This window comes from Salvelinus sp. IW2-2015, linkage group LG8 (assembly GCF_002910315.2).
Source record: "Salvelinus sp. IW2-2015 linkage group LG8, ASM291031v2, whole genome shotgun sequence".
In the NCBI taxonomy this organism is placed as follows: Eukaryota; Metazoa; Chordata; class Actinopteri; order Salmoniformes; family Salmonidae; genus Salvelinus; species Salvelinus sp. IW2-2015.
The window spans coordinates 6912906-6933287 of record NC_036848.1 but is presented as its reverse complement, the minus strand read 5'-3'; the positions used below and the strand labels follow the sequence as shown (position 1 = coordinate 6933287).

Here is a 20382-nt window from a genome sequence, read left to right as displayed (position 1 = left end):
TTTCAACATCAACTGTTCAGAGGAGACTGCATGAATCAGGCCTTCATGGTCGAATTGCTGCAAAGAAACCACTACTAAAGGACACCAATAATAAGAAGAGACTTGCTTGGGCCAAGAAACACGAGCAATGGACATTAGACCGGTGGAAATCTGTCCTTTGGTCGGATGAGTCCAAATTTGAGATTTCTGGTTCCAACCGCCGTGTCTTTGTGAGACGCAGAGTAGGTGAACGGATCATCTCTGCATGTGTGGTTCCCACCGTGAAGCATGGAGGAGGAGGTGTGATGGTGTGGGGGTGCTTTGCTGGTGACACTGTCAGTGATTTAATTAGAATTCAAGGCACAATTAACCAGCATGGCTACCACAGCATTCTGCAGCGATACGCCATCCCATCTGGTTTACTCTTAATGGGACTATCCTTTGTTTTTCAACAGGACAATGACCCAACACACCTCCAGGCTGTGTAAGGGCTATTTTACCAAGAAAGAGAATGATGGAGTGCTGCATCAGATTACCTGGCCTCCACAATCCCCCGACCTCAACCCAATTGAGATGGTTTAAGATGAGTTGGACTGCAGAGTGAAGGAAAAGCAGCCAACAAGTCCTCAGCATATGTGGGAACTCCTTTAAGACTGTTGGAAAAACATTCCAGGTGAAGCTGGTTGAGAGAATGCCAAGAGTGTACAAAGCTATCATCAAGGTGGCTACTTTGAAGAATCTCAAATTGAAAATGTATTTTGAATTGTTTAACACATTTTTGGTTACTACATGATTGCATATGTGTTATTTCATAGTTTTGATGCCTTTACTATTATTCTACAATGTAGAAAATAGAGGTCGCCCGATTATGATTTTTCAACGCCGATACCGATACCGATTATTGGAGGACCAAAAAAGCCAATACCGATTAATCAGCCGATTTTTATTTATTTATTTGTAATAATGACAATTACAACAATGCTGAATGAACACTTATTTTAACTTAATATAATACATCAATAAAATCAATTTAGCCTCAAATAAATAATGAAACATGTTCAATTTGGTTTAAATAATGCAAAAACAAAGTGTTGGAGAAGAAAGTAAAAGTGCAATATGTGCCATGTAAGAAAGCTAACGTTTAAGTTCCTTGCTCAGAACATGAGAACATATGAAAGCTGGTGGTTCCTTTTAACATGAGTCGTATATGCCAGGTAGAAGTTTAGGTTGTAGTTATTATAGGAATTATAGGACTATTTCTCTCTATACCATTGTATTTCATTAACCTTTGCTGTTGGATGTTTTATAGGCACTTTAGTATTGCCAGTGTAACAGTATAGCTCCATCCTCTCCTTGCTTCCCTACCTGGGCTCGAACCAGGAACACATCACAACAGCCACCTCGAAGCAGCGTTACCCATGCCGAGCAAGGGGAATAACTACTCAAGTCTCAGAGCGAGTACGTTTTGAAACGCTATTAGCGCACACCCCGCTAACTAGCTAGCCATTTCAATCAGTTACACCAGCCTCCTCTCGGAGTTGATAGGCTTGAAGCACAGCGAAGAGTTTCTGGCAAAACGCAGGAAAGTGCTGTTTGAATGAATGCTTACGAGCCTGCTGCTGCCTCACACGATTTCCGATTGTTATGAAAACTTGGAATGCTAATTGATCGGCCATTCCGATTAATCGGTCGACCTCTAGTAGAAATAGTAAAAATAAAGACACACTCTTGAATGGTAGTATGTCCAAACTTTTGACTGCACTGAATATTATGATACTTTGGGAAAAAAATGTATATTTCACAAAATAGTACACTGGGCCTTTATCAGTTCCTGCATTAGCAGACCAATATAGCATCTGCAGCGCGGAAACTCACAGCTAATGCAAAAACTCAAACTACAACATTGTACAGGATACAGGATACAAAATGCTTAAAAGAAAATAAACCATATAATTACAGCAGAGCATATTAGCCATGGACTAGAAAACCCTCCGCTATAAGATGTGAGGAGAAAGAGAAGATTGCTGAGATTGTAATGTGTATGGACAGGAGAGAAGGGAGGGTAACACTACGTGGTGCTCCTTCAGCCATCTCAGAGCTGTGATTCCCAGAGACCACAGGTCACTCTATGGGAGTACTCCAGTCAGAAGCCATATTCAGATTCAACACACGAGAATACAGACAGAAATACAGAAAGTAACACTACCACACACACCACACAACACACACACACACACACACACAACACCACACACAACACACACACACACACACACACACCACACACACACCACACACACACACATACAACACACCACACACACACAAAAAACACACGCCCTCCCCCCACCCCACATACACATACACATTCACGCACGCAAACAGCATTTCCAGCAGAGATTGGCTCCCTTTTACCCTGTAGTCGTAGGTTGAGTCTGGGTTCTCGTCACAGGCAATGACCTCAGGGGCCATCCAGTACGGAGTCCCAATAAAGGTGTTCCTCCTCCCTATCGTCCTGTCCAGCTGAGCACTCACCCCAAAGTCAACTGGCAAAGACAAGACACTGTGTTTGAACAGTTTAAACCACACCCACAAGGGAACAGCAGGCAAATACTGAAGTGACAGTGACAAATCCTTTCCACTGTGGCTATGTGAGATGTGAGTTGAACTTTGACCCTGTCTCCTAGTCCTTACCTAGCTTGACCTCCGCATTCTCAGTCAGCAGCACGTTCTGGCCTTTGATGTCTCTGTGAATGACGTGGTGTGAGTGGAGGTGAGACAGGCCCTGTGTTGACACACACATACACACACGCACAATGTCAGGACACCACACACAAACAAACACACATGCACGCACACACACACACACGCACACACACATCACATAATCTCTCTCTCTCTCTCTCTCTCTCTCTCTCTCTCTCTCAGAGCTTGGAAACAGGCACAGCGAGGAAGTGTACACTGCTTCAAAGGAGTGGGAAAAAAATTCAGGAAGTTTGTTTATTTAAGATAATGACTTCACAGTGTTCCACTGCTATCTCCCACGATGCCCTCTGCCCTGTGGGTCACCGTCTAGCCTAACTCTCAATGACCGTCCTGCCATAAATTTTGAAGAAAAAGCTCCTAATCCAAAACAATAACTCTCCTGCTACAATACGGCCGATATAGGATGAGACAAACTCTCTGAAGTGATTCTCAGGACCTTTATATTTCCCAGGGGTTTGGGGAGAACATCCTGGTTAAATGGCTTATCTCCAGTAGCAGTACTCACTCGGAGGACCTCCCTGCAGATGTAGGCGATCCAGTCCTCCTTTAGGCTGTTCCCTTTAGTCTTCTTCACTAGGTCAGTGACTGAGCCCGCCCCACAGTACTCCATCACCAGCTATACGGCAAGGTCAGACAGACAGACAGACAGACAGACAGACAGACAAACAGACAGACAGACGCACGCACGCACGCACGCACGCACGCACGCACGCACACACACACACATACAGAGGAAATGGCTCAGACAGATGCCAGGCCACCAGCAGAACAGCACCCTTTAACACACGACTGTGGCTAGGCCTATAACACCGTCACATCCCACTATAGGCACACAGCACACAAGGAAAGGCAAAGATACAACTCATCATTTGTCATTTGATTATTGTTATCGGGAAATGTGTAGGAGTAGGACCCAGAGATTTTCCTGGTATTATTCATGGTGTCAGGAAAAACTCATGGCCCATATTATGTTTTCTAGGACCATGTTTTTTGGTGTTATAGAACGTGTATGAGCTGTACATACATACAGCGATAGAGGCCTTCTTAAAGATGATGCATTACTGAGATACCATGATTGAAGTGAGGAGAATTCAACAGAGAGATGGAGAACAGCCACTCACCCAGAGCTGGTCATCCTGACCTGCACGACTCTTCTTCACAAAGGCACCATAGTATGTAGCTATATTCCTATGATGGGAATATGTCTTCAACATATTAATCTCTAATTTGATTTCCGCTTCTTCTTCCTGTACACAAAAAAGGATATAACATTTTTTTTTTAAATTAAACTTGACAACGGAAAACAGCAGGCCGTAATGCAGCCAAACCAAAACCCAGGGAGTGAACCCCTGCTTCTCTTGCTGCCCCTGCACAGAACAGTTACAGTTGACTTTTAAGACAAAATTCAAATTAAACTGAGCTGGCAGATTTGTGCTGGGCTCGCCATACTGGTGAGATGTGCTGTTAGCCTCTCTGGACCCACGGGCCTGCCAACACACATGGCAATCAACAGCAGTGGTGATGTCATCACTGGCTCAGTCACTACCAATTATGGAGTGTGGGTTTGGAGTCCATTTTAGCATTCATGTTTACATTGCATGGGGCCCTAAGGATATGTTAAATGATTTGTTTCTTCCCATATGCTCCACTGACAGACCCTCACTAAGGCTAAGGGAGGGCTCATGTAGCGTAGCATGTCTTTGGTATGGAGATAGAAACAGACAGCTTCTCCTTAAGCAGTAGTGTGTGTCAGGGGCCTAGACGGGATTTGTTTTGTGTGTGAAGCCTTGGAAAAGCATGATGACACACGTATGCATTGCATTTCCATTCCCAGGGTTTTTCATAGTGTAGTATAGTCAACGGACTGCAACATGACACTGTCCTTCCTGCCAGGAAAACCACAACACCCCCATGCTTCTGGACAGAATATTAGAGATTTGCTTTGACTTGGTTAAACATTTACTGTTGACTAGTTCATTCCAGATTTACAGGGGCTGATAGCTTGTCTGGTTTGTTTAACAATAACGAAAATAATTACAGGATTATAAATGTGTTGTTTTCTGTACCAATACACAGACTTAACAACCAATACACAGACTTAACAACCAGTACACACCAGAAATAGACTGCTATATAATAAAATGAGGGAATTTATCTTCTCTATAACTTCTCCCTGAACGGTAGCAGTACAACATAAGAGGTTTAAATGGGGAAACCACGCAGTTTCTCTCTCTATTCTTGCCTCACAAAAGGCCTCCCTGCTCCTGTCTCCTGACCCCGAGAGACACAGCAGCTCCATTCAACATAGGCATTTGACCCCTCATAGAGCTGAGTAATCTCTCTTAAATAATGCTACCTCTCTATCCTGGAAAGGGAGACAACCACATGCCTTAACTGAACCTTCCTTTCCCTTTAAATCAAACCAGGAACAAGAGGAGAGGAAATTCCTACTAGGAAAGGACCCGGCACAGACGCTCTCTGTACAGAACAATGTCTCAATCCCCAGGAGGGTTTGAGGCGAGTGACCGGGCCGCGACTGGGGCCTGGGTCTGGGCTGAGGCCAGGCAGCCTGAATAGTGGGAGATAATGGAGGGGGAGCGAGGGAAGGGGAGTGAGGGTGAGCGATGGGAGGTTTTGGATGTGTTTTCAGGGAGAGGCCCTGGGCCTTCAGAGAGGGGCTATTCAGTTGTACAGGAAATATCCTGCTAGTATCTCTCAGGGCAGATAGACAATACAAGATTGGCAGGGAAAGGGAAAACAGCTGAAAGAGAGTAGCGAGAGACCCCGTGTGGGGGGGGGGGGGGGGGGTTTATCTTCGCTGCTTAAACACCTTGGGGTGCAAATTGGTGAACTGGGCTTTTTAAACACACCTCAGCATTGCAGATATCCAGGCTGTACCACAACCGGCCGTGATTGGGAGTACCATAGGTCGGCGCACAATTGGTCCAGCCTCATCCGTCATTGTAAATAACAATTTGTTCTCAACTGACTTGCCTAGTTAAATAAAGGTTAAATAAAATACATTGAAAAAATCCTTTATGTGTTAGGAAGATACAACACCTGTCATATCAGCAAGCAATGCAAGGCTTATCTTATTAAAACACAGATATTGAATAACTTAATATCAGTTTTAATGTTATGTATTGATGAATATACATTTGAAACTGTGTCTTATATTCTCTATTGAGTGAGTAGTGAAATAATAATTTGTTATCATGCAGTGTGTTGATGTTACGGCTCTCGTCGAAAGGAGTGGACCAAAGCGCAGTGTGGAAAGTGTTCATGATTTTTATTGTCAAAAAACACATAACCAAAGTGAAAACGAAAGCGCACAGTTCTGTCAGGTACAGACACGAAACAGAAAACAAGATCCCACAACCTAATGGTGGGAAAAAGGGCTGCCTAAGTATGATCCCCAATCAGAGACAACGATAGACAGCTGCCTCTGATTGGGAACCACACTCGGCCAAAAACAAAGAAACAGAAAACATAGAATGCCCACCCAAATCACACCCTGACCTAACCAAATAGAGGAATAAAAAGGCTCTCTAAGGTCAGGGCGTGACAGTTGAACTTAAGTCACTCTAGGACAAACATAATTTCAGATTGCACTGCAGAGACTGTCTGATGCTGTTTATCCTCCCTCAACTCTCAAAACTCAGATCTTAGTTTAAAATGTGCCTCAAAACGAGAAAAAACCCCCAAGATTTAATTAAATCTTTGGCCATGTACACTTTGTGCTATTGTAATAACGCTCCGCTTTGTTCTCGTTGCAGGCCAGGAGGGCCAACTCAATCAAGTACGCAGTGTCATCACCAGGTAGCTTTATTGCCCTGAGGGAATGAGATGATTGAACTTTCCCTGAACAAACATGGCTCCCAGTGTTCTCACCTCCTGATTGACAGCTCAGGATATAATAACCTTTGGTGCGCTGTGTTAACCGGGCCTCATTTGCATTTCTAAAATAAAACACCTCCTTTGAAGGGAAACTCTGATCTGAGTTTGATGTGATGAAACCTTTGGGGTCCCCTCCTCAGCCCCTCCTTGCCTCTTTGACTCGGCAGAGTGGCAGTCGCACGGCTGTGGCCCTCCCTGCATACAGCATTTCTGGGTGGCTTTGACGGGCAGGGAGGAAGGGATGGAGACAGGAACCAGGAAGTAGCTGTCTTACCTCTGTCACGTCCATGACCTTGATAGCAGCCAGCTGTCCTGTCTTCACATGTCGACCCTGTTGAGACACAAGGACAGTTAGGGGCACAGTTAGGGACAGAACAGCCATCGGCCGCCACTGATAGCTGAGACAATCAAGGACCCTCAGAGAGTTGAGTAAATTTGCTATTGTGACCCGAGAAGTAAAATAAGGTATTTAGTGCATAGTCATTTAGGCTAATTGCATAAACGTTATGCAGTAGTTAAGCTTATTGTTGAGAAAATAACTACATTTTATGAAAAATACTTTTTAAGATAAACACATCATTCAATACAGGGCAACAACCACACTAGTAACCACAACGGAAAGTCTAGTGTCTAAGACAATGTCTACCAGTCAGTTGAGGTGAATTGAGAGAGAGGAAAATTGATATATTTCTCCAACTGAGTATGGTAGCTGCGTCCATTTGAGCAGAAAAAGAGGGAAAGAAAGGTAGAAGAGCAGTGCTACATAAAAATATTAAACGTGTTGGAACCTGAGGAGCAGAAAAGTAGGTACAGCAACTGTTATTTGTGAAAAGTTTGCAGAGAAAATGGAACAAGGGCTGAACCGAGGCAGTACGTCTCACTAGACTGACCTCCATTGTTTGTTTATTTGAAAAATGGCTCATATCATCAACACAATTTAYTGTTGTCTGCAGATTATCATGTACATATGGAAAGATTGAGTAGCTTGAAAATACCACAAAATGCTGTTATCCACCTCAGAACCCCCCCTCCCACCCATGAAATGCATATGAGTTAATATCCTATTTCCAAATCAGGAGTGCAGCGAGGGCCAATCAGATGGGCCAATCACATAATCAATACAATGCATTTAGCTGCCTCTCATGAACCAATAAGAGGCTTCTRWAACACTCTCCCTGACTGCAGCCATCTCGTCACAGCGCAGTGAGCTGAGGCAGATTAATGTTAGTCCGTCGCACTTTACTGTTATTTTGCGAATGAATTTGCCATTTTGACAGGTGCCATATATTTGAGTTTCTTATGCAGTGGAGTGAATGTAATGACTGTGGTTTTGTATTCTCCTCATGACAACAGACTATAGTCAAACCAAGAGAGCTCTTATCATCCAGTATATGACAGCGCAGTTTTGCTCTAGATGCTAGAATAATTTATCCTCCAGGAGAGAGGAATGATCCTGACCTTTCATATGTGACTATGCTCACCGACAGAATGTGATACGACTGCTCATCTGTAATACAGCGCATTTGTAGAAGATGGAGATAATTGAGAACAAGCTTAGTAGCTAGTTTCCCATGTTACAGACAGGCAATGCTGCTGTACAAAAAAAACAATACATTATTTAAAAAAACATTCACTCAGCAAAGGTTAAAATCACACATTCATGGATATGTACATTTATAACAACCAAGCAATTTATTGGAGATAGGACAACTGTGACCAACATCCCCTTAACAAAATAAGAGGACAGAATGCAGAAGCATATGTGTCTCTTTTGCCTCAGTGCATTTACACAAAGGTTTTTTTCTTACTTTGTCATTATGGATTACCTGTCTAAGCATTTTAAGTGTACACAAGGAGATCAAAGACTACCAATGCATTCAGTTGTATCCAGGAAGACAATTTCACACAGCTATACCAGGTGTGGACTACTCACTTCACCACAACACCACTATGCTCTCACAAGTCTGGTGTATTTTACCTTATTAACAAAAATGGAGAATGAGTGAAAATGCACAAGGAGAGAGAACACTTTTACTTCCCAAGATTCTCTATAATAAGGATATTGGAGATGTAGCTATCCATTATCTAGATACAAGCTACCCATCTTAAGCAGAGTTCTAATTCAACCTTGAAAACCCTGAACACATCAGGGAAAACCTAAAGAGAGTTTCTCCATTGGTAGCTTGCCAGTTTTGCTCCAATATATCCCAATGGCAATTGACAAGACACTCACTCATTCCATAAACGCAAGCTTGGGGAAAGGCATCAGTCACATAGTATTGTGCAGCTGCACTGTTACACAATATGCAAGTCTACGTAACCGCAGTCGTGCACATCCACAGAAATTTGGGATCCTTACTCACTCACATATCGATCCACAGATTAGCTTGAAATAAAACCCTAGACTGGGTTCAGTATTACTGCTAGACTACCAGAAAAAAGGGTTCCAAAAGGGTTCTTCAGTTGTCCCCATAGGAAAAAATTTTTTTGGTTCCAGGTAGAAGAACACTTTTGGGTTTCAGGTAGAACCCTTTTAGGTTCCATGTATATCTGGAACTAAAAAAGGTTCTTCAAAGGATTCTCCTATGGGGACATCCCAATAACCCTTTTATGTTCTAGGTAGCATCTTTTTTTGTAAGAGTGTACTGTACATGTTGCAATAAAATATAAAAAAACAAGCAAAAAGCAGTGCCTTTGAGTATAAGCATGTGTATTGCTATTTCCTATTATTGCCTGCCCACGTTATCTGTACGTACAGAACCAGTCAAAAGTTTAGACACACCTACTCAGCTTCATAAGGTAGTCACCTGGAATGCATTTCAATTAACAGGTGTGCCTTGTTAAAAGTTAATTTGTGGAATTTCTTTCCTTATTAATGCGTTTGAGCCAATTAGTTGTGTTGTGACAAGGTAGGGGTGGTATACAGAAGATAGCTCTATTTGGTAAAAGACCAAGTCCATGTTATGGCAAGAACAGCTCAAATAAGCAAAGACAAAYGACAGTCCATCATTACTTTAAGACATGAAGGTCAGTCAATGCACAGTTTCTTCAAATGCAGTAGCAAAAACTATCAAGCGCTTTGAAGACACTGGCTCTCATGAGGACCGCCACAGGAAGGGAAGACCCAGAGTTACCTMTGCTGCAGAAGATAGGATCATTAGAGTTAACTGCACCTCATATTGCAGCACAAATAAATGCTCCACAGGGTTCAAGTAACAGACACATCTCTACATCAACTGTTCAGAGGAGACTGCGTTAATCACAGACAGTGTATTGCTGCAAAGAAGCCACTACTAAAGGACACCAATAATAAGAAGAGACTTGCTTGGGCCAAAAAACACGAGCAATGGACATTAGACCGGTGGAAATCTGTCCTGGTCTGATGAGTCTTAAAACCTCTTGACGCTAGGGGTCAGATTTTTTATTTTATTTTAAATAACRTTCCCAAGGTAAACGGACTATTTCTCAGGTCCAGATCATAGAATATGCATATAATTTACAGATTAGGATAGAAAACACTCCAAAGTTTCCAAAACTGTCAAAATATTGTCTGTGAGTATAACAAAACTGATTCTGCAGGCGGAAACCATGAGGAAATCTAACCACAGTGATTATTTTTTATTTTTTTTATCTGTGTTCCTTGCCCGTCTTTCTTCCATTTAAAGGGGTATCAACCAGATTCATTTTCCAATGGCTTCATCAGGCTGTGACCAGGCTTTAGACATAGTTTCAGGTTTTTTATTTTGAAAAATGAGCGAGATTTTTTCAAAAATAGTCAGGTGTCTTGATTAGTTCCTGCGCGCGAGAGGGGTAGCTCTCCATTTTCTTTCTCTCTTTTATTGAATAGGTTACGGTCCGGTTGAAATATTATCGATTATGTTTGTTAAAAACAACCTGAGGATTGATATTAAAAAACATTGACATGTTTCTACGAACATTACGGATACTTTTTGTAATTTTCGTCGAATGGAACAAGGCTTTGGTTTTCTGAACATAACGCGCAACCCAAATGGCGTTTATTTTAAATAAAAGTAATATTTATCGAACAAAAATAACATTTATTGTGTAACTGGGAGTCTCGTGAGTGCAAACATCCGAAGATTACAAAGGTAAGTTATGAATTTGATTGCTTTTCTGACTTTCGTGACCATGCTAATTTGAGGCTAGCTGTTCTAGCATTGATTGATACACTCACAAAAGCTTGGATTGCTTTCGCTGCAAAGCATATTTTCAAAATCTGACACGATAGGTGGATTAACAACAAGCTAAGCTGTGTTTTGGTATATTTCAATTGTGATTGCATGATTATAAATATTTTTTGTAATATTTTGCGCCCTGCAATTCAGCGGTTGTTTAGGAAAATGATCCCGCTAAAGGGATCCRTAGCGCAGAGAAGTTAATTAGAGATTTCTGGTTCCAACCGCTGTGTCTCTGTGAGATGCAGAGTAGGAGAACGGATGATCTCTGCATGTGTGGTTCCCACCATGAAGCATGGAGGAAGAGGTGTGATGGTGTCGGGATGCTTTGCTGGTGACACTGTCTGTGATTTATTTAGAATTCAAGGCACACTTAAACAGCATGGCTATCACAGCATTATGTGTGTGCTGCATCAAATAACCYKGCCTGCACAATCACCTGACCTTTAACCCAATTGAGATGGTTTGGGATGAGTTGGACCGTAGAGTGAAGGAAAAGCAGCCAACAAGTGCTCAGCATATGTGGGAACTCCTTCAAGACTGTTGGAAAAGCATTCCTCATGAAGCTGGTTGAGAGAATGCCAAGAGTGTGCAAAGCTGTCATCAAGGCAAATGGTGGCTACTTTGAAAAATCWAAAATCTAAAATATATTTGGATTTGTTTAACAGTTTTTTGGTTACAACATGATTCCATGTGTTATTTGATTCCATATGTGATTCCATATACAATTAACACACTACCCTTTCCCACCTGGACAAAAGGAACACTGTTCATTGAGAATGCTGTTCATTGACTACAACTCAGCTTTCAACACCAGAGTGCCCACAAAGCTCATCACTRAGCTATGGACCCTGGGACTAAACACCTCCCTCTGCAACTGGATCCTGGACTTCCTGACGGGCCACCCCCAGGTGGTAAGGGTGATCCTCAACACTGGAGCCCCTCAGGGGTGTGTGCTTAGTCCCCTCCTGTACTCCCTGTTCGCCCACAACTGCGTGGCCAAACACGACTCCAACACCATCATTATGTTTGCTGACGACACAACAGTGGTAGGCCTGATCACCGACAATGATGAGACAGCCTATAGGGAGGTGGTCAGAGACCAGGCAGTGTGGTGCCAGGACAACAACCTCTCCCTCAATGTGAGCAAGACAAAGGAGTTGATCGTGGACTTCAGGAAAAGGAGGGCCGAATATGCCCCCATTAACATCGACAGAGCTGTAGTAGAGTGGGTCGAGAGTTTCAAGTTCCTTGGTGTCCACATCACCAATGAACTATCATGGTCCAAACACACCAAGACAGTTGTGAAGTGGCATGACAACACCTTTTCCCCCTCAGGAGACCGAAAAGATTTGGTATGGGTCCCCAGATCCTCAAAAAGTTATACAGCTGCATCACCACCTGGTATGGCAACTGCTCGGCATCTGACCGTAAGGCGCTACAGCGAGTAGTGCGTACGCCCAGTACATCACTGGAGCCAAACTTCCTGCCATCCAGGACCTATATACCAGGCGGTGTCAGAGGAAAGACCCAAAAATTGTCAAAGACTCCAGTCACCCAAGCCATAGATGGTTCTTTCTGCTACCGCACAGCAAGCGGGACCGGAGCGCCAAGTCTAGGACCAAAAGGCTCCATAACAGCTTCTACCCCAAAGCCATGAGACTGCTGAACAAATAATCAAATGGCCACTCTGATTATTTACATTGACACCCCCCCCCATTTGTTTTTTACACTGTTACTACCAGCTGTTTATTATCTATGCATAGTCACTTCACCCCTACCTACATGTAAAAATTACCTCGACTAACCTGTACCCCAGCACATTGACTCCGTACAAGTACCCCCTGTATATAGCCTCGTTATTGTTATTTCATTGTGTTACTTTTTAATAATTTTTTACTTTAGTTTATTTGGTAAATATTTTCTTAACTCTTTCTTGAATTGCATTGATGGTTAAGGGCTTGTAAGTAAGCATTTCACAGGCGGATGTGACAAATAAAGTTTGATTTGATTTCATAGTTTGGATGTCTTCACTATTATTCTACAATGTAGAAAATAATAMAATTAAAGAAAAACCCTTGATTGAGTAGGTGTGTCCTAACTTTTGACTGGTACTGTACTGTAGGACATCAATATGAGTAGAGACTAGAGTGTTTGGCGGTTGGGCAGACAGCAGCATGCCACACCATGTGAACAGAACTCTGAAGTAGACACTCAGCACCAGGTTCAATCAGGATGTGGGCCAGGGTTCCCCACGAGCACAGGCAGGAGTTAAAATGGCCACAGCTTCCTGTGCCAGAACAGCAGAGTGAGAGAGCAAGCACACATGGAAAATAACAAGACCTCATCTAATCGAATTGGATTAAAATCTGATTCTCTTTTACAATAACAATGGGCTGAAAACTGTTGGGCCAATGACCATATACAAACAACAGAGTTCTAGGCAAATCAGATTTATAACAAACGTTTTACAAAATTACAAACGTCTATTTCTTCTGTTAAAAATATATTAGTTGTGGCACATTCTTGCTTTGACCAAAATTATTCTTAAACGTTTAGGCTGGCTGTGTTCCATTGCCACAGGCTATTTTCAAAGGGAAACACAATTGAAGTTAGTTAATAAACAGGGGRAAAATGCTTTTGGTGGCCAGACAATTCACCAATAGTTGTGGGCAAGCAATGCAAGGTACAGTATTTTTTTTTACAATATACAGATGTAGGATCTTAATTTGATCACTTTTTTGTTGCTGAGAATTTTACTGCACCGCAGGAAATGCAAACTTGTAGTGTATTTGAGTTTTTAAGTCTTCTAAAGCTTGTAATTTCCACTTGGAAAATTCAGACTTGATTTGCCCTCATGAAAAAATGTATCAGCCACTACAAAAATGTCCATTCATAATAATCCCCATAATATTTAACATTTCCTGTTTATGCAGGATTATTTTCTTGCTTGCAAACTGGCTCAAATTAAGATCCTACATCTGTAAGGGAACAATTCCTAGTGTTAGTGAGATATGAGACATTGAGACCTTGAACATGCATAACATACAGTAGGACAATAGTTATAGGTCTCACTCTCACGGAATCACTGCAGAAGTAGCAGATCATTTGATTTCCCATTTCAAAATGCTTATTGTAGTGTGCCAGCAAATCCKTTGAATAACATGTCAGACTAACATRTTCAAAAACAATACMTGTACTTATTAATGTTGTAAAAATTTTGTAAAATTGATTTTCACAAAGTCATTATTATTTCACAGATAATGAGTGCAAGCATGTGCACATGATCCGAAGCAGGCCATAAAGAGACTGCATGAGAGAGATGAGAGCACACTCCTCCTGCTGATCAAAGGAGAGGAGAGAGAAAAGAGCAAACTGTCCACTAATCAGCCCGAGGCTCAAACCCCTACAACCTCTTCAGCATTCCACACAGCACACAGTGAGCCTGCTCTCTCTGAAACACATTCAATTTGTGTGTGGGGGGGGGGGGGGGGGGGCAAAAAATCACTTTCTCCATTCTAATAAAGAGACACTCAAGTCAGAGTTTACCTGAGGATTTTTTTCAGCAGTGGTGGAAAAGCTAGTGTATGGGGTTGGGGTTGTGGTAGTGGGAGTGGCCAATGGCGTGCTCTCCAACCTAAAATTTTAGAGCCCATTCTCTTGGCCACAGATACAAAGATTTTATGTTTTAAAGCTACAATATGTAACTTTTTGGGAGACATGACCAAATTCACATAGAAATGTRAGTTATAGATTTTTAATTCCGTTGAAAGCAAGCTTAGGAATTGGTAGATCTGTTCTATGTGTGCTATTTCTATGCTTCCCATTCTGAAGTTTYGTTTTTGAGTCTTCCTTTCGGTTTTGTACACCAGCTTCAAACAGCGGTTTAGATGATACAACGATTCTCTACACAATGACAGCTTATTTTGTCACATAAACTGAAATTAGGCAAACTATAACCAGGAAAATGGTAGAGCGATTTTTGCATAGTGCTTCTTTAAAACTAATTTCCTGCAATTCTACACATTAGAAAATATTACAGTTTTAAAGCTACACTATATATACAAAGTATGTGACACCCCTTCAAATTAGTGGATTCGGCAATTTCAGCCACAACCATTTCTGACAGTTGTGTAAAATCGAGCACACAGCCATGCAATCTCCATAGACAAACATTGGCAGTAGAATGGCCTTACTGAAGAACTCAATGAATTTCAACGTGGCACTGTCATAGGATGCCACCTTTCCAACAAGTCAATTCGTCAAATTTCTGCCCTGCTGGAGCTGCCCCGGTCAAATCAAATTTTATTGGTCACATACACATGGTTAGCAGATGTTAATGTGAGTGTAGCGAAATGCATGTGCTCCCTCTGCTGTTTCCTGTAGTCCACGATCATCTCCTTTGTTTTGTTGACGTTGAGTGAGAGTTTATTTTCCTGACACCACACTCCGAGGGCCCTCACCTCCTCCCTGTAGGCTGTCTCATCGTTGTTGGTAATCAAGCCTACCACTGTAGTGTCGTCTGCAAACTTGATGATTGAGTTGGAGGCGTGCATGTYCACACAGTCATTGGTGAACAGGGAGTACAGGAGAGGGCTGAGAATGCACCCTTGTGGGGCCCCAGTGTTGAGGATCAGCAGGGTGGAGATGTTGTTTCCTACCTTCAGCACCCGGGGGCGGCCGTCAGAAAAGTCCAGGACCGCAGTTGCACAGGGCGGGGTCGAGACCCAGGGTCTCAAGCTTAATGACGAGTTTGGAGGGTACTATGGTGTTGAATGCTGAGCTGTAGTCAATGAACAGCATTCTTACATAGATATTCCTCTTGTTCAAATGGGATAGAGCAGTGTGCAGTGTGATGGCGATTGCTCGTCTGTGGACCTGTTGGGCGGTAAGCAAATTGAAGTGGGTCTAGGGTATCAGGTAGGGTGGAGGTGATATGATCCCTTGACTAGTCTCTCAAAGCACTTCATGATGACAGAAGTGAGTGCTACGGGGCGATAGTCTTTAGTTCAGTTACCTTAGCTTTCTTGAGAACAGGAACAATGGTGGCCAACTTGAGCATGTGGGAACAGCAGACTGGGATAGGGATTGATTGAATATGTCCGTAAACAAACAGTACACCAGCCAGCTGGTCTGCGCATGCTCTGAGGACACGGCTAGGGATGCCGTCTGGGCCGGCAGCCCTGCGAGGGTTAACACGTTTAAATGTATTACTCACGTCGGCTATGGAGAAGGAGAGTCCACAGTCTTTGGTAGCGGGCCATGTCGGTGGCACTGTATTGTCCTCAAAGCGTGCAAAGAAGTTGTTTAATTTGTTTGGGAGCAAGACATCCGGGACGGGATGGTTTTCTTTTTGTAATCCGTGATTGTCTGTAGACCCTGCCACATACGTCTCGTGTTTGAGCCGTTGAATTGCGACTCTATTTTGTCTCTATACTGACACTTTGCTTGTTTGATTGCCTTGCGGAGGGAATACCTACACTGTTTGTATTTGGTCATGTTTCCAGTCGCCTTGCCATGATTAAATGCGGTGGTTTGCACTTTCAGTTTTATGCGAACGCTGCCATCAATCCACGATTTCTGACTAGGGAAGGTTTTAATAGTCACAGTGGGTACAACATCTCCAATGCACTTCCTAATAAACTCACTCACYGAGTCAGCGTATACGTCGATGTTATTGTCTGAGGCTACCCGGAACATATCCCAGTCCACGTGATTGAAGCAATCTTGAAGCGTGGAATCCGATTGGTCAGACCAGTTTTGGACAGACCTAAGCATGGGCGCTTCCTGTTTTAGTTTCTGCCTATAGGAGGGGAGCAACAGTCATGGTCAGATTTGCCGAAGGGAGGGCCGTGTATGCATCGCAGAAGTTAGAATAGCAGTGGTCCAGTGTTTTGCTCGAGCGGGTACAACAATCAATGTGCTAGTAGAATATAGGTAGCCTTGTTCTCAAATATATACACGGCTGTGACTATAATCAAAGAGAATTCTCTTGGGAGATAATGCGGTCGGCATTTGATTGTAAGGAATTCTTGGTCAGGTGAACAAAAGGACTTAAGTTCCTGTATATTGTTATGATTACACCATGAGTCATTAATCATGAGACATACACCCCCACCCTTCTTCTTACCAGAGATATGTTTGTTTCTGTCGGCGAGACGCATGAAGAAACCTGGTGGCTGTACCGACTCTGACAACATATCCCGAGTGAGCCATGTTTCCATGAAACAGAGAATGTTACAATCTCTGATGTCTGTCTGGAAGGCAACCCGTGCCCTAATTTCGTCCACCTTGTTGTCTGGAGACTGGATATTGGCGAGTAATATGCTCGGAAGCGGTGGATGGTGTGCTCGCCTTCTGAGTCTGACCAGGAGGCCACTCTATCTGCCTCTCCTGCGGCGACCGTGTTGTTTTGGGTCGGCCTCTGGGATTAGATCCAATGTTTAGGGTGGAGGTCCGAACAAAGGATCCGCTTCGGGAAAGACGTATTCCTGGTCGTAATGTTGGTAAATTGATGTTGCTCTTATATCCAATAGTTCTTCCCGTCTGTATGTAATAACACTTAAGATTTTCTGGGCTAACAATGTAAGAAATAATATATAAAAAAACAAATTACTGCATTGTTTCCTAAGGAAGTGAAGCGAGGCGACCATCTCTGTCATGTAAGATGCAAGATGGCAACTGTAAGAGCTGTTATTATGAAGTGGAAACATCTAGGAGCAACAACAGGTCAGCTCTTAAGTGGTAGGCCACACAAGCTCAGAGAATGGGATCGCAGAGTGCTGAAGCGCATAGTCCGTGAAAATAATCTGTCCTCGGTTGCAACACTTCCAAACTGCCTCTAGAAGCAACGTCAGCACAAGAACTGTTCGTTGGGAGCTTCATAAAATGGGTTTCCATGGCCGAGCAGCCGCACACAAGCCTAAGATCACCATGCGCAATGCGAAGTGTTGGCTGGAGTGGTGTAAAGCTCGGCGCCATTGGACTCTGGAGCAGTGGAAACGTGTTCTCTGGAGTGATGAATCACTCTTCACCATCTGGCAGTCGGACGGACTAATCAGGGTTAGGTGGATGCCAGGAGAACACTACCAGCCCCAATGCATAGTGCCAACTGTAACATTTGGTGGAGGAGGGATATTGGTCTGGGGCCTTTTTTCAGGCTAGGCCCCTTAGTTCCAGTGAAGGGAAATCTTAACACTACAGCACATTTGTGGCAACAGTTTGGGGAAGGCCCAAATGATCTAATCTCATGCAATGAACCTCTCATCACAATACACTTCTTATCCACACCTTAGTAGTGTTGATAGAAGTGCCACTGCCTTTCTTCTGATGGAAATCTGCTTTTTCTCATTCACTACTTCATGTTTTTCTGCCTGTCATTAGATACAATGTGATAGGGGGAGAGAGGGGCTTCACAGTATGGTTAGGGAATAATGAGGAAATCCCCTTTTGGACAGAAATAGCTCAGCAAGAGACCGGCTGCCCTCTCCACACCTCCCACTGAGGTGTGGAGCCAGTTCGGGCCAGTTCATAGCATCAATGCCTTCCTCTTCTCTGCAGGACTGCTGACACACTCCAGCCACATGAGGTCTAGCATTGTCTTGCATTAGGAGGAACCAGGGCCAACCGCACCAGCATATGTCTCACAAGGGGTCTGAGGATCTCATCTCGGTACCTAATGGCAGTCAGGCTACTCTGGCGAACACATGGAGGGCTGTACGGCCCCCAAGAAATGCCCCCCACACCATGACTGACCCACGCCAAACCGGTCATGCTGGAGGATGTTAAGCAGCAGAACGTTTTCCACGGCGTCTCCAGACTCTGTCACGTCTGTCACATGTGCTCAGTGTGAACCTGCTTTCATCTGTGAAGAGCACAGGGCGCCAGTGGCGAATTTGCCAATCTTGGTGTTCTCTGGCAAATGCCAAACGTCCTGCATGGTGTTGGGCTGTAAGCACAACCCCACCTGTGGACGTCAGGCCCTCATACACCCTCATGGAGTCTGTTTCTGACCGTTTGAGCAGACACATGCACATTTGTGGCCTGCTGGAGGTCATTTTGCAGGGCTCTGGCAGTGCTCCTCCTTGCACAAAGGCGGAGGTAGGGTCCTGCTGCTGGGTTGTTGCCCTCCTACGGCCTCCTCCACGTCTCCTGATGTACTGGCCTGTCTCCTGGTAGCGCCTCCATGCTCTGGACACTACGCTGACAGACACAGCAAACCTTCTTGCCACAGCTCGCATTGATGTGCCATCCTGGATGATGCACTACCTGGCCACTTGTGTGGGTTGTAGACTCCGTCTCATGCTACACTAGAGTGAAAGCACCGCCAGCATTCAAAAGTGACCAAAACATCAGCCAGGAAGCATAGGAACTGAGAAGTGGTCTGTGGTCACCACCTGCAGAACCACTCCTTTATTGGGGGTGTCTTGCTAATTGCCTATAATTTCACCTGTTGTCTATTCCATTTGCACAACAGCATGTGAAATTTATTGTCAATCAGTGTTGCCTCCTAAGTGGACAGTTTGATTTCACAGAAGTGTGATTGACTTGAGTTACATTGTGTTGTTTAAGTGTTCCCTTTATTTTTTTGAGCAGTGTATATACAGTTGAAATCGGAAGTTTACATACACTAAGGTTGGAGTCATTAAAACCAGTTTTTCAACCACTCCATACATTTCTTGTTACAAACTATAGTTTTGGCAAGTCGGTTAGGACATATACTTCGTGCATGACACAAGTTTTTACCAACTATTGTTTACAGACAGATTATTTCACTGTATCACAAATTCCAGTGGGTCAGAAGTTAACATACACTAAGTTGACTGTGCCTTTAAACAGCTTGGAAAATTCTAGAAAATTATGTCATGGCTTTAGAAGCTTCTGATTGGCTAATTGACATCGTTTGAGTCAATTGGAGGTGTACCTGTGGTGTATTTCAAGGCCTACCTTCAAACTCAGTGCCTCTTTGCTTGACATCATGGGAAAATCAAAATAAATCAGCCAAGACCTCAGAATTCTTTTTTAGACTGTCACGACTTCCGCCGAAGTTGGCTCCCCTGCCTGTTCGGGCGGTGCTCGGCGGTCGTCGTCACCGTCCTACTAGCCGCCACCGATCCCTTTTTCGTTTGTCTGTTTGTTTTGTCTTATTAGTTTCACCTGTGTTTCTGTTTTCGGTTAATGAGCTTCCCTATATTTAGTAGGTAGACCCGCCCTTGTTTTGTGCAGGATTGTCTTTATTTTTGTTACGTGTGTGCATTGTAGGCTGAGGTGTATTTTCTTTCTTTCACTTGACACCCGTGGTTTTTGGGTTGTCACGTTATATGTCCGCGCCCTGTATTTGTTGGGCTTATATTTTGTGTGTGCCTTATTAAAGAGCACTATACCCCAGTGGAACTCTCTCTGCGCCTGATTCCTGCACCCACCTAGTCCCGCGTGACATAGACCCACAAGTCTGGTTCATCCTTGGGAGCAATTTCCAAACGCCTGAAGGTACCACGTTCATCAATACAAACAATAGTAGGAATGGGCCAAAATTCACCCAACT

At 43.5% G+C, this 20382-nt stretch overlaps 1 pseudogene; it reads right to left on the bottom strand.

Moving 5' to 3' along the window:
• The window catches only part of LOC111967334 (mitogen-activated protein kinase kinase kinase kinase 4-like), a 107481-nt pseudogene that overhangs the window by 73493 nt on the left and 13606 nt on the right, over positions 1 to 20382 (bottom strand).